Genomic DNA, 11,318 nt, shown 5'->3' with positions numbered 1-11,318 from the left:
TAGTAAGGATGTTTCTGGTCTGACAAACTTTCTTTGCCCCGTCTCTAAAATCAGTTGTCTGTTAGTGGCTAGTCATAGCTGAATGAAGTCAGGTGACTCCAGTTCTTGATAATGTGTTTGGTCTCTTTACTGTGACCTCCCCTTCTCAGAGCTTCCTTTATTTTATTTTATTTTATTTTATTTTTTATTTTATTTTTAAATTTTTGTTACATGAGAAGGCCTGTTGTCATAGGATGGCCACACCAGCTCACACACTTGCTGGTTCTTGTCAGTGAGAGTTGTGCACTGTTTCTCGGTTTTTCTGTCCTAAATTGTTGCCTTCATTTGACTTTTTACTTTCATCTTTCCTTTCTTCTGTAGTTGACTGAGTAATAGCTCAAGCAGGTGCTAGAGAAATTGTCCAGTTGGTCTGGAAGCCCAGCACAGAGGTAGAGAGATGGCCCAGCTTCCAGGGAGCTCCGTGGGCTCCCAGAGGACCTGAGCAAGACCTTTTCTCTGATCCAGCCCTGCCTGCCCATCATGGGCCGTTCTTCAGGCTCAGCCCATCACATTCCTGTGTGCTGAATAGCTGCAGCAGGACCTGGTTGAGGTGTCGTTTGCAGGGATTGCTGTTTGCTCACTTGAATAGAAGTTCTGCCTTCTTCTGTGCATTGCCAGGCTGGCTGAGTGGCTCCGAGCAGGAGTGCCCAGTCCCCCGGGAGCTAGTCGTCCTTCTGTGCCACATGCAAGCCTGCTTCTCAGATGCCTTTGTATAGTGATTTGGAAGTTCTGCATGTCACACAGGTGCACTTCTGAGGGGCTCTTCTTGGCTCATTTGTTGGTGAGTTCAAAGCGGCTAAGCAGGCTGGAAGGCCGCGGTCCCCTGCTGCAGTTCAAGGAGTGTCAGTAGGCCCTTTGAAGCTTCACTGGCAGTGATGCCCTTGCTGTGGGTGTTCTGCAGGCTACCCTTTTCCAAAGCGGAGCAGCTTTGTCTGCATGGAAGTCTCTTGAGGACAGAGGCTTCTTCATCATTGTTTTGTGGCTTTGCGGAGCCCCTCAGCAGTCCCTGATGTCCAGGGTCACTCCTGGCCTGCTGCGTTTCAGGGCTTTGGCATGTTCATCTGTGGCCAGCCTTTCTCTTCCCAGGCAGTTTCCTGGCCCTGAACTTACTTCATCACCCAACACGTTCCAAATGAAAGCATTTCCGAGTGTGTCCTTTTGTGCCCTGGTTTACCATTGCTGGTCCTGGAAGGGTCACTTACACCTTCTTAACTTCGAGAGGAGAGGAGAGGCGACTGAGAGGAGAAAAAGAACAAAATATGTTTCACCACTCAGCTGCTTCTATTTTTTTGTCTCTGTATCATGCGCCTGTGTTAGCATCGAGCCATATTGTGACTTTTCATGGTCAGAGACGGTGGGGCAGCAGCATTTGTAAACGTGTCAAAACAATGCTTTAAATGCAGCAGGCTCATCCCTAGGATAGTGAGCACGAAGGCCCCAGAGCTGTCCATTCTCAGTGGCGTCTGCTCTGCCTGCAGCTGAGAGGCAGCTCAGGAGTGCGGCTCCAGGTCTGCTCCAGGCTGTCCTCCCTGCTGGGAGGTCCTGGGCCCTCGAGAAAGTAGCACCCAGCTGCACATGTGCCAGGAACGCATGCCAGTGGCCAGCAGCTGTTGGCCCTCACCAGGTTCTTGCTCTGTGAATTCACTGTCCTGACTCAGGCAGAACATGCAGCAAGCCTCAGGTCAAGAAGCAGGATGTCCTGGGCCTGAGCATAACCCTGGGTGCGGCTTCCAGCAGGCTCCGTTGTCTCCACCGCTTCTCTTATAGCAGAATCTTACTGTACTCCTGAGTGCCTGGCCACTCGGGGTCAGGTGACTCACTGGCCTGTATAATTATAGATTGCACATTCATGTTATTGCTGTTAATCCCGTTCCTTTATTGTCTGTTCCATTTTTTTTTTCTGTAGTGAATGTGTCTTCTATAATTGAAGAAAGATACTGTTTGTGGGATTGCTGTATTGGTTGGTTGATTGTGTTTATTTTTGTGTACTTGGGACCGAACCTAGGGCCTCATGAATGGTAACCGTGCTCCACCACCCAGCTGAATGCCCAGCCCAGCACTGTCTCTCCATAGAGACCAAGGCAAGTTTATACATGCTTGGAGTCGGTTGCCAATTAGACTAGACCGCGGGGCATACGGAAGGGAACCGCAGAAACCGTCGGGGCTACACAGAGGCAGTGGCCTGTGGGCCAGGGCTGCCGGGGTCAGAGGACAGGATTCGCTGCGTTGGCGTACTCTGTCATGGGACTGCCCCTTTGGTCTCCAGATTCGCTTATTCCTGGGTGGCTTAAGTGCAGTGTTATCTTCCAAGGGTGAGGGATAATCTGCCCGCAGTGAGGCCTGAACTTCACTGGAAAGTCAGTGTTGCTGCTGGAGGGTCGGGTGGCCTGTCAGGACCTGAGTGATTCACAGGCCTCCTCAGGATCCATGCTGACGTCCTACACGTCACACATGCACATGCACACGCACATATATGCCTGTTCAGTCTGTGCTGATGTCACACACAGGCACACACACACCACCCAAGGAGGGTGTGAGGAGGTGACATTAGGAGGTGATCAGGTTATGAAGGTGGATCCCTTATGTCTTGCAAGAGAATTCACTATTCCTCAGTAGTGTGAGGAGAGCACAGGAGGACCCGTGAGCCAGGGAGCCACGTCTGACTGACCTGCGGGCGTACCTCCAGAACCATGAGAATGTAACCGTCTGTGATTTAGAAGCCAGCAGCCCAGTGTCTTCCCTCCCGTAGGAGCACGTGGGGACCAAACAGAACTCACTTCTATTTGCTCAGCTTCTGAATGAGGGTGAGGAAAGGCGGCATCTGGAAGTGAGACCATATGTGACAAGGTCCTCATTTGAATAAAACCAAAAATGTGTAAGTAGCCCCTGAGCCGTCAGCAAGCTTGGGGGTCAGGGTTGGCGCTCCTGACGAGCATCGCTGCCAACGTGCCCCATGCTCCCCAGATTCTCTGTTTATGTGGGCCACTTTTAAACTATTTTGCCCTGATGGTACAAGGGGGAAGGTGAGCAACAGAAATGGGGGAGAGGGGAGCCCAGCTGTGAGGTGCCTGAAGAGCAGTGCCTGTGGGAGGAAGTCTGACTGGATACGTGGGGTCCTGTGGCGATCATCTGCTCTGAAGCGCTTTCCCTAGAAGGGAGGCCTGAAGTTGAGATGTTCCCCGAAGAGTCTGTAAGACACCTTTCTACAGTTGTACTTCCTAAGGACAGCACTGAGCTAGAAGACAGTCCTGGAGGACTTACTTCTGAAGCCACCCTCACTTCCCTCGTGTGAAGCCCATGGATGCAGAACTCATGACTTCTCTCCCAGCACAGCTACTTGAGAGCTTTCTTACTGAGGGCTGGCCGGGTCCCACACTGGCTGCCTCTGCCGGACAGTGCAGGTGAGCTCAGGGACAAGCCCTTAAAGGTGTGCCCTCCCTGGTGGTGGCTGGGCAGTGCCGCAGCTCGTCACGGGCCTTGCAGTGTCTCTGACTGCTGTGAAAAGCCATCTCATCTCCCAGGTGCTCTGCTGGGGGAGAGGCCAGGCATCTTCCGAGCCGGGACTCAATGCTTTAGAAAGATAAGAGAGCCTGGGGAGCTTTAGAGTTCCCTCCTAAGTTTAAAAGGAAAGGCCTCACTCAAGCTGGGCCTGATGGGAGAAAAGCCATTTCTGGGTGGAATCAGCAAGTCCAGTGGGCCGGGAGGCACAGGCTTACAGACCATGGTCCCTGGAAGGCTTCAAGCGGCTGTGGCCTTCTGGTTCCATGTGCCCAGGGGCCTGAGAAAGTGGAGGGCACAGGGCAAGGCGTGATAGGCCAGCCTGTGGTAAAGGAGAGCGTCTCAGCCTTGTTTATCTTTTGTTTGCCAGCAGGTTATTGGTGAGAATCACAGGGTGTCCTGGTCCTTCCTAGCATTGTTTTAAACTAGATTTCTGCTTATTCAGGTTGTGCCCTGAGAAGTATGGAGACTGGATTAGAGTTTGCCTGGTATCAGAGCCTTGCTCAGTGTTACAACACAGTACCTAAGCTTAGCTTGTTTGCCTTTACTTCAGGCACGTTTATGGTGCACATTGTGGTGAGGAAGCTGTGTTGTAGTCCTCGGCTTGACAGAGAGAAGGGCCTCTGCGTCTCAGAAAGCTTGCCGGTTAGCACAAACTGAACCTTAAACAAAATGTCCTCGGCTGAACTGCTGTTGTACACACATCAGTAATTCCGTTACTCAGGAGGCTGAGCCCCGGCGGGGGGGGGGGGGTAGTGCTGCTCTGTGCTTGCCAGCCTGGACTGGGCAGTGTGTTTATGTCCACCCTGGGCTATCAGGTAAGACTACCCCAAGAAGAAGGCGTGGGCTGGGGTGATGCTCAGTGGTAAAACACTGGCTTAGGTGGCCGTGCAAGGCCCTGGTTCAGTTCCACAGAGTAAAAAACCTACTCCGGTAACGTTACTTACAAGCTTAAGAAGTCAGCACACACCAAAAACCAAAGTTGTAAGCAGAGCAGGAACGTAAAGTAGGCAGGGTGTAAAGGTAGGTGTGCTGGGGGGCTGGGAAAGCCCATTGCAGCCTGAGGTAGAGGCTGGCCCGGGATGCAGCCTGCCTCCTCCTCCTCGAGGACATGGAAGAGGCTGAGCCTGTCTCTAATCTCATCTCCAGTGCTTATCTCTGAAGTGTCCTGTCACTTCCGCTTTCTGAACTTCCCTGGTAATCGCCCAGGATGGTTAAAAATCAACTCAGATCCCAGCAGTGAAGGCTCATGCCTGTAACCTCAGCCCTCGGGAGACAGAGGCAGACGGATCTCTGTGAGCTCAAGGCCAGCCTGGTCTACAAAGTGAGTCCAGGACAGCCAGGACACAGAGAAACACTATCTCGAAAAAAGATCACCTTAAATGTGGACACAGACTGCAGATGTGGAGAAACTTAGCAGGGTCTCAGAGTGTGGGGTGACGGTGTGACCAGACCTTAAATGTGGACACAGAGTGCACATGTGGAGGAACTTAGGAGGTAGCGTAGCAGGGTCTCAGAGTGTGGGGTGATGATGTGAGCAGACCTTCTGGGTGTCCTGAGGTGTGTGGGCTGTGTTCCAAGGCAGGGGCTTCTAGGAACAAAGCTCTGGTTTCCTCCTCGGCCCAGGCTGTCTCTGCTCCCTCGCCCCTGTGGTGGGTGGCCATGCTGTCAGCTCGGTCCCTTCTGGTGGTGCACTCCAGGAAGGTCCCTGGCCTTGCAGTGGTCAGCAGGAGAGCTGTGAACTCCAGAGGCGGCCTGTTTCCCTGTTCCTCATGCCCCGAGCTAGGCTCTCCAGCACCCTAGCTCTTCACCCACACTTGTGCCTGCACCTCATTTGGCTCTTCCACTGCCAATAATCAATCAGATCTGCCCATTTATAGTTAGGGAAATAGCTCAGAGCTGAAGTGACCAGCCCATAGCCACCTTCAGCGTTGGCGACAAGATGGAGAGGCCTTTTCTTTCTGGCTGTGCTTGATCAGGGTCCTTCTGCTGTGAGAGGTCCTTCCTCAGGGCGGGCGAGTCTCGGTTCCCCCCAGGGAACAGCAGGGCAGCTCTGATCCTGGGCCTCGGTGAGCTGTTGGCATGGGTTCACTCCTGCTGGACCTCGCTTAAGTGTCTTGAAAGGGCTGCAGTTATGGCCACACCTGGATGGCAGCTCCCCAGAGGAGCCTCCTCTTGCTGTTTACCTTCCCTCCGCTGGGAGAGCCTAAGTTCTTAGTAATTCTCTGTCGTTCAGCTGGCCATCTGACTTTATTTTCTGGAAAATAAGGCAGGACAGCTGCGGCTCATGTTGGTGTCCCGTTTATCTTGCAGAATGCTGTTCCACTGAACAGTAGCTAACGAGTTAGGTGTGTTGTCTTAGTGAATTTAATTGACAGTGTGACTTGCCAACTTAAGTCCACAAGTGAAAATATTTCTGTGACAAAAAAAGGAAACTCTTGCTTTACAGACATTTCCTGCTCACATCAGAAGTTACACAGTTGGCCTGTCAGGGATTGTCTGGAGAGCAGCTGGCGTGCAGGCTGACCTGACAGGAGCGCTGGCCTCTGGGAGCCCCGGGGTCAGGTGAGTGTCAACATCTAAAGTCCAGAAGGACTTTAAATAAAGCCAGGGCTCAGCTCTGTGGAGGTGTGGCACTCTGGTGGCAGTGCTGACATGGTCCCAGTTCCCCTTCAGTCTGGAGACCTGGGGGTCACAGGTGCAGTAAATGGTGTAGCTGTTGCTGGGGCTGTAAGGAAGGGTGTTTGTTTCTTTGTTTGTTGAGCCAGAGTTGCTCTGTGTAGCCCTGGCTGTCCTGGAATTCACTCTGTAGACCAGGCTGGCCTCGAACTCACAGATATCTGCCTGCCTCTGCCTACTGAGTGCTGGGATTAAAGATGTGCTCTACCACTGCCCAGTGCAAGGAAGGGTTTTATGGCTAGTAGGACACCAGTGCTGGGGAGAGAAAGAATCCATTAGAGCATCATGCTGTTTAACCAAGGCACATTTGAGAGACCAGGAGGGAGAAAGGTGTCTGAAGTTCTAGACGGGGATTCCCTAGAAAATGGGTAGGAACACAGATGACAAGGTTGGCCGGCAGTGAAGAGCGGCCCAGCCGTTCTTCCGAGCATGTACTCAGCTTTGTCTGTGGCAGCTGAGGAGCAACAGGCGTGCCCTGGAGCACGTGAGTGAGAAGAGAATCTGACAGAAAGGAGCTCTCCCAGCCGCAGCTAGGAGGAAAACCACAAAGAGAACCAGTGCCTCCCTAGAAACGGAGAAGCACTTAGGAGCACCAACACAGCCAGAGGAGCCGGAGGAAACCACCTCTGTGGCCTGAGAAGTATGGAGCTGTGATGACCTTCCCAGGACAACTGGAGAGTAGAAGTAATGGAGACTTTTTATTTTAAAGTCACTTGTATTTTATTTATTTATGGGTGTGTATGTGTGCGTGTGCACGATTGTGTATGCACGTGTGTACATGCTTATGTATGTGTGTGTGTGCATGTTTGTGTGTGTGTGTGCGCACGTGTGTGCAGGCGCCCACAGAAGAGGCCATCTTATCCCTTGGAGCTGGAGTTAGAGGTATTTGGTGTGAGTCAGCATCAGTGCTGAGCTCTATCTCAGTACTCCCGATTGCGCTGTGGGTGTTCGTAACCAGAGTCCTCTCCCAGGCCCCGGATTGTTTTCTTCAATAAGCCGTCATTTTATTTATAATGCCATGGGAATGCATAGTGTGCCAGGTGCTGGGCACAGTAGAGATGAAGTCACAACTGCGTCTGTAAAATCAGACCCACAGTAATTTGCCCGAGCCTATGGTGGTAGGAGGAGGTGGGGCGGAGCGGGGTTCTAACTCCTGGGGAGCTCATCACTGTTGGTTTTACACGCTGCTCCACACTGCAGCTTCTCTGCTACAAAGCCTGGGTGCCTAGTGTTCTGGGTACCCTCCCTGGAGACAGTTGATGTGTGAGTACGTAGCAGGCAGGCAGGACTGGAGACCGTTTTAGTGGGAGGCAGAAAGAGGAATTAGGAACATTCTCTTGGAAAGAGTGAGCCTCTGCTACGCTTCACAGTGAAAAAGCAAGCTGAGGCATTAAGAAGTTCAGGTGTGAAATCTGGAACTTCAGACTTCGGTACTTTGTATTTTCATCATTTTTTTGAAGAAAATAGAATGTGTCCTGACAGACCCCAGCGGGCTCACGTTGAAGAGATTCTTGAGATGGCCGTGGCCTGCCGCTCGGCTGCCAGACCGTGTGTTAGAACCTGTACTCACAGGCTGTACTGAGGAAAAGGCATGACGCAGCGTGGCTGTTGTCTTCAGCCCGCAGGACAGTTATTTAAAAGTTAATGCTGTGACTGGCCGGAGTGGGGCAGCCAAGCCCGCCCTATCGTCCCCTGAGCCTTCCAGATGGAGGCTGCAGGGAGCTGGGCCCTCAGTGTCCCTCAGGTGGCTGCTCTCCCAGAGGCCCTGAGTCCTATGGGGAAGATCTGTCACAGGGTCTCTAAAGGCAAGCTAGTCAGAACAGCATTGAGCAGTCTGGATCCCACAAAACAAAGTTTGCCTGTGTTTTGTCGTGGCATTGATCCTTAGGTTTGTCGGCTTAAGTGGCAGAACCTCGAGCTGATGGCTATGAACTGTGCCAGGTTGTGCAGGAACCTTTTTCTTACACCCTCACAGCTCTGCAGGCCTACCTGGCTGGGGAACGCTTTTTACACTACCGACTGTTGACGGAGCACCTGGTGGGAAGAACTGGTGTGGGGGCTCAGTCTGGCCTCCTGAGGAGCAGCAGGCTGTGTGCAGGGCACCCCTGTTGTCTGTGAGGTGGGCCCTCCATCCTGACGGTGATGGCGTGGCTTCACTCTGTAATGTGTGTGGGCCTGAGTTGCAGGTCGCTTTCTCGTTGAGGTGTTGTGAGGCAGATGGGCTGGAGGACCCTCCTTGTAAATCCCTCTCTGAGCCAGAGGCAACCCTCAGGACAGCCTGGCCTTCCCTGCATGAGCTCTGCTGTTGCTGCTGGCACTGTTTGAGCCATGACTACTTTGGAGGTGTGATTTTCACAGCCATCCTGTTAACTTTAGCGTATGATTATGTCCCTGGATTTCATCTCTGATACAGCAAGCCTAGTCTCAAGGATGTACACTAAATCTTTGTTAGCATCACTTTCTGAGACAGGATCTCTTTATGCAGCCTTGGTTGTCCTAGAACTCAACTCTGTAGACCAGGCTGGCTTTGAACTCAGAGCATCGCCTGCCTCTGCCTCAGAGTGCTGGGGTTAAAGGTGTATGCTGCAACACCTGGCTGAACCCTGGTTTTGAAAAACATGAGTGCTGGCGAATACTTTTATTGTCTGAAACTGAAAGTAGCTTGCACCGCTTTGTAGAGGCATTCGCTGTGTTGGAGGGGAAGAATTGTCTTCTAAAATGACAAGCTCGACCTTGGAGTAAAAATAGAGAAAGCAGGAGAAGCAGTTTGGGGTGGAAGTGTTTGGGGAGGCACTCCTCTGTGGCTGCGATAAATCCACAACCAAAGCAGCTGCAGGAAGACGGGCTTATTAGGGCTTGTAGGTCCAGAAGGCTGGGGTCCGGAACAGTGTGGAGGGCCGGAGCCACTGAGCACAGTCTCTATACAGGGGGAGCAGAGACAGAGGGAAGCGGGCCCCGCCAGGAGGGCTGTGCCCCTTAAAAGTCCCATAACCTCAGAGAGCACCACCAGCTGGGGACCATGATTTCAAATACTGGTCCTTACCAGGAAGTGAGGGACATCTCCCGCCGAGGGATCATTTCATCAGTAGGTGAATCAGACACAGAGCACTTTGTCGCTTGCCACAGAGGAGCTATGGCAGCTTTCTCCTGAGCCTGTAGACAGCCCAGCGTTGCAGATACCATCATATGCTTTTGGAGAGCTGAAGCAGCACAGCAAAACTGACCCCAAATACTGTAATTCCAGAGAGGACCTAATGAATGAACCTTCCTTCATTCAGGCGCTGTGACTATGATAAGGTTTCAGAAACAGCTCCACTACAGATTCTTGGCTTTTAGATGCCATTAAACCTACGGATACTCGGCTCTTCTAGCTGATGGCTGTGTTGAGCATGCTTTCTTACCGCTGTGCAGCCAGGTTAGGGAACTAGTTGTTTGTAGCCCACAGCCTACAGGAATTTTGTGTTCATCACTGGGGTATCTTTTATGTCCTTCCTTCATTTTTATCTCGTTTCACGTACACTAGTCTCCATGTGAGCCGTGATGGCAAGGGGGAGGGGGCGTGTCTCACACTTGCAAGGCATGTGCCTTCTGCCCACCTCCACTCCCCGCTCCCCTTCCCTTCGAGACTGCTTAGAAGATGAGCCCTTCTGTGTTCGCAGCTTCCTTCTGAGCTTTTAAGTTCACATTCTTAGGCCAGTAGGGAACTACCTGGAAGAGCATGAAGCAACTTTTGGCTCCCTCGGTGGCCGTCTTGGGTTTCTCCTAAGGAAGGCCCTCTGAGCAGATGGTTGGTCCACACAGGGAGGGAGAGGAGGTTAGTCACGGTGTCTCTGGCACTGGGGGACATTTCTTCTTCTTTTCTTTATTTGAAAGTAGTCCACCTGCACCAGCGGTCTCTGCTTATGAGGGAAGAAGAGAGGTTTCTGTCTTGGCACCTACCATGCCTTAACACGCGCGCGCGCGCACACACACACACACACACACACACACACACACACACACTTCAGGAAATGATATGTCAGGCCTCCTCTCTCGGCCCTTAGGAGTTGGAGCTGTCCAGACTCTGTGTGAGGTGCCAGGCTGATGGAGAATCGGGCTCCTTGGTGCAGAAGAGGGGTGGGCATAAGGCCCAGTGCAGGGCGCAGCCCTTGGGGTGCTCGGAGGAGCTCATGCCCTCACCGTGGCCCGCCTCATTAAGAATGCTTTGGCTCCCCATTGCAAGGCACTGCTCCTCAGCTCAATTTGTGCCCAGCACCTCCATCAGAGCTGTGCTGTGACAGGACAGCTGGGGTCCCCTCAGTGCCCGCCTGGCTCCTCATTTGTCCTGGTTCTCCGTCTGCTCATAGCCCATCAGGTTAGTGTTTGCTCACAAACTCTGGGCCAGCCATGTGCTATTTGTTTTCCTTTTTGTTTGTTTTGTTTTGACGCCCTCTGGCTCATACCATAGATGGCTGTGCTATTCTATTCCCAGGGCCCTTTAAAAAAACAAACAGAACAACAACAAGAAATCATTTAACTCTTTACGTCCCATTATCACACTAGATGTGTGTTCTGTACTTTAAAAAAAAAAAAAAAAACAACATTTTCTACTCGTGTAGTTATGTTTATTTTTCAATCTCTATTACTTGTTGGCATATGTTTCCCTCCCTCAGACTGGGGTCGTAACTCTTTCAGAAAATCTGGGTAAAGACTGATCTAGCTGGAAGCTGGTCTTGTGAAAGCACCATGGTGCAGGATATTGAAACAGAGCCTAGGGAAGAGACCCTGACTAAATACTGACCTTCAGCTTAACTTTGTGAAACTCCATTTGGATGGGTTTGAGCGTAGTCGGCGCTAAGCTCTTTTAAAATAGCTAACTACATTCTGTTGTTGGCTTCGGACATGCTGCTCTTCTGGTTTCCATGCAGCTGGCAGATCATGGAACTGTTGGGGTGAATTTCAGTTCTTTATGAAGTGTGAGTCAGTGTCTCAGGCCCAAGGGGCAAGGAATGGAAGAGTACAAGCACTTCCTGTGAGCAGCCTGGCCTGAGGAGCAGCCTGGCCTGAGGAGGAGCATGGCCTGAGGAGCAGCCTGGCCTGAGGAGCAGCGTGGCCTGAGGAGG

At 51.9% G+C, this 11,318-nt stretch overlaps 1 protein-coding gene across 1 annotated transcript in view; it reads left to right on the top strand.

Annotated features, from left to right (window-relative positions):
- The first annotated feature begins 6,008 nt into the window (after positions 1-6,008).
- Positions 6,009-11,318, top strand: part of Rassf8 (Ras association domain family member 8) — a 41,667-nt gene continuing 36,357 nt past the window's right edge. Inside the window, exon 1 of the mRNA XM_055605619.1 lies at positions 6,009-6,102. The gene's annotated coding sequence lies outside the window, so the exon portion shown is untranslated. The remainder of the gene's footprint in view (positions 6,103-11,318) is intronic.

The sequence above is a fragment of the Psammomys obesus genome, unplaced genomic scaffold (genome assembly GCF_907164565.1).
Source record: "Psammomys obesus unplaced genomic scaffold, mPsaObe1.curated_primary_1811, whole genome shotgun sequence".
NCBI lineage: Eukaryota > Metazoa > Chordata > Mammalia > Rodentia > Muridae > Psammomys > Psammomys obesus.
Note: the sequence above shows the minus strand (reverse complement) of the source record. Positions and strands in the feature narration are given on the sequence as shown.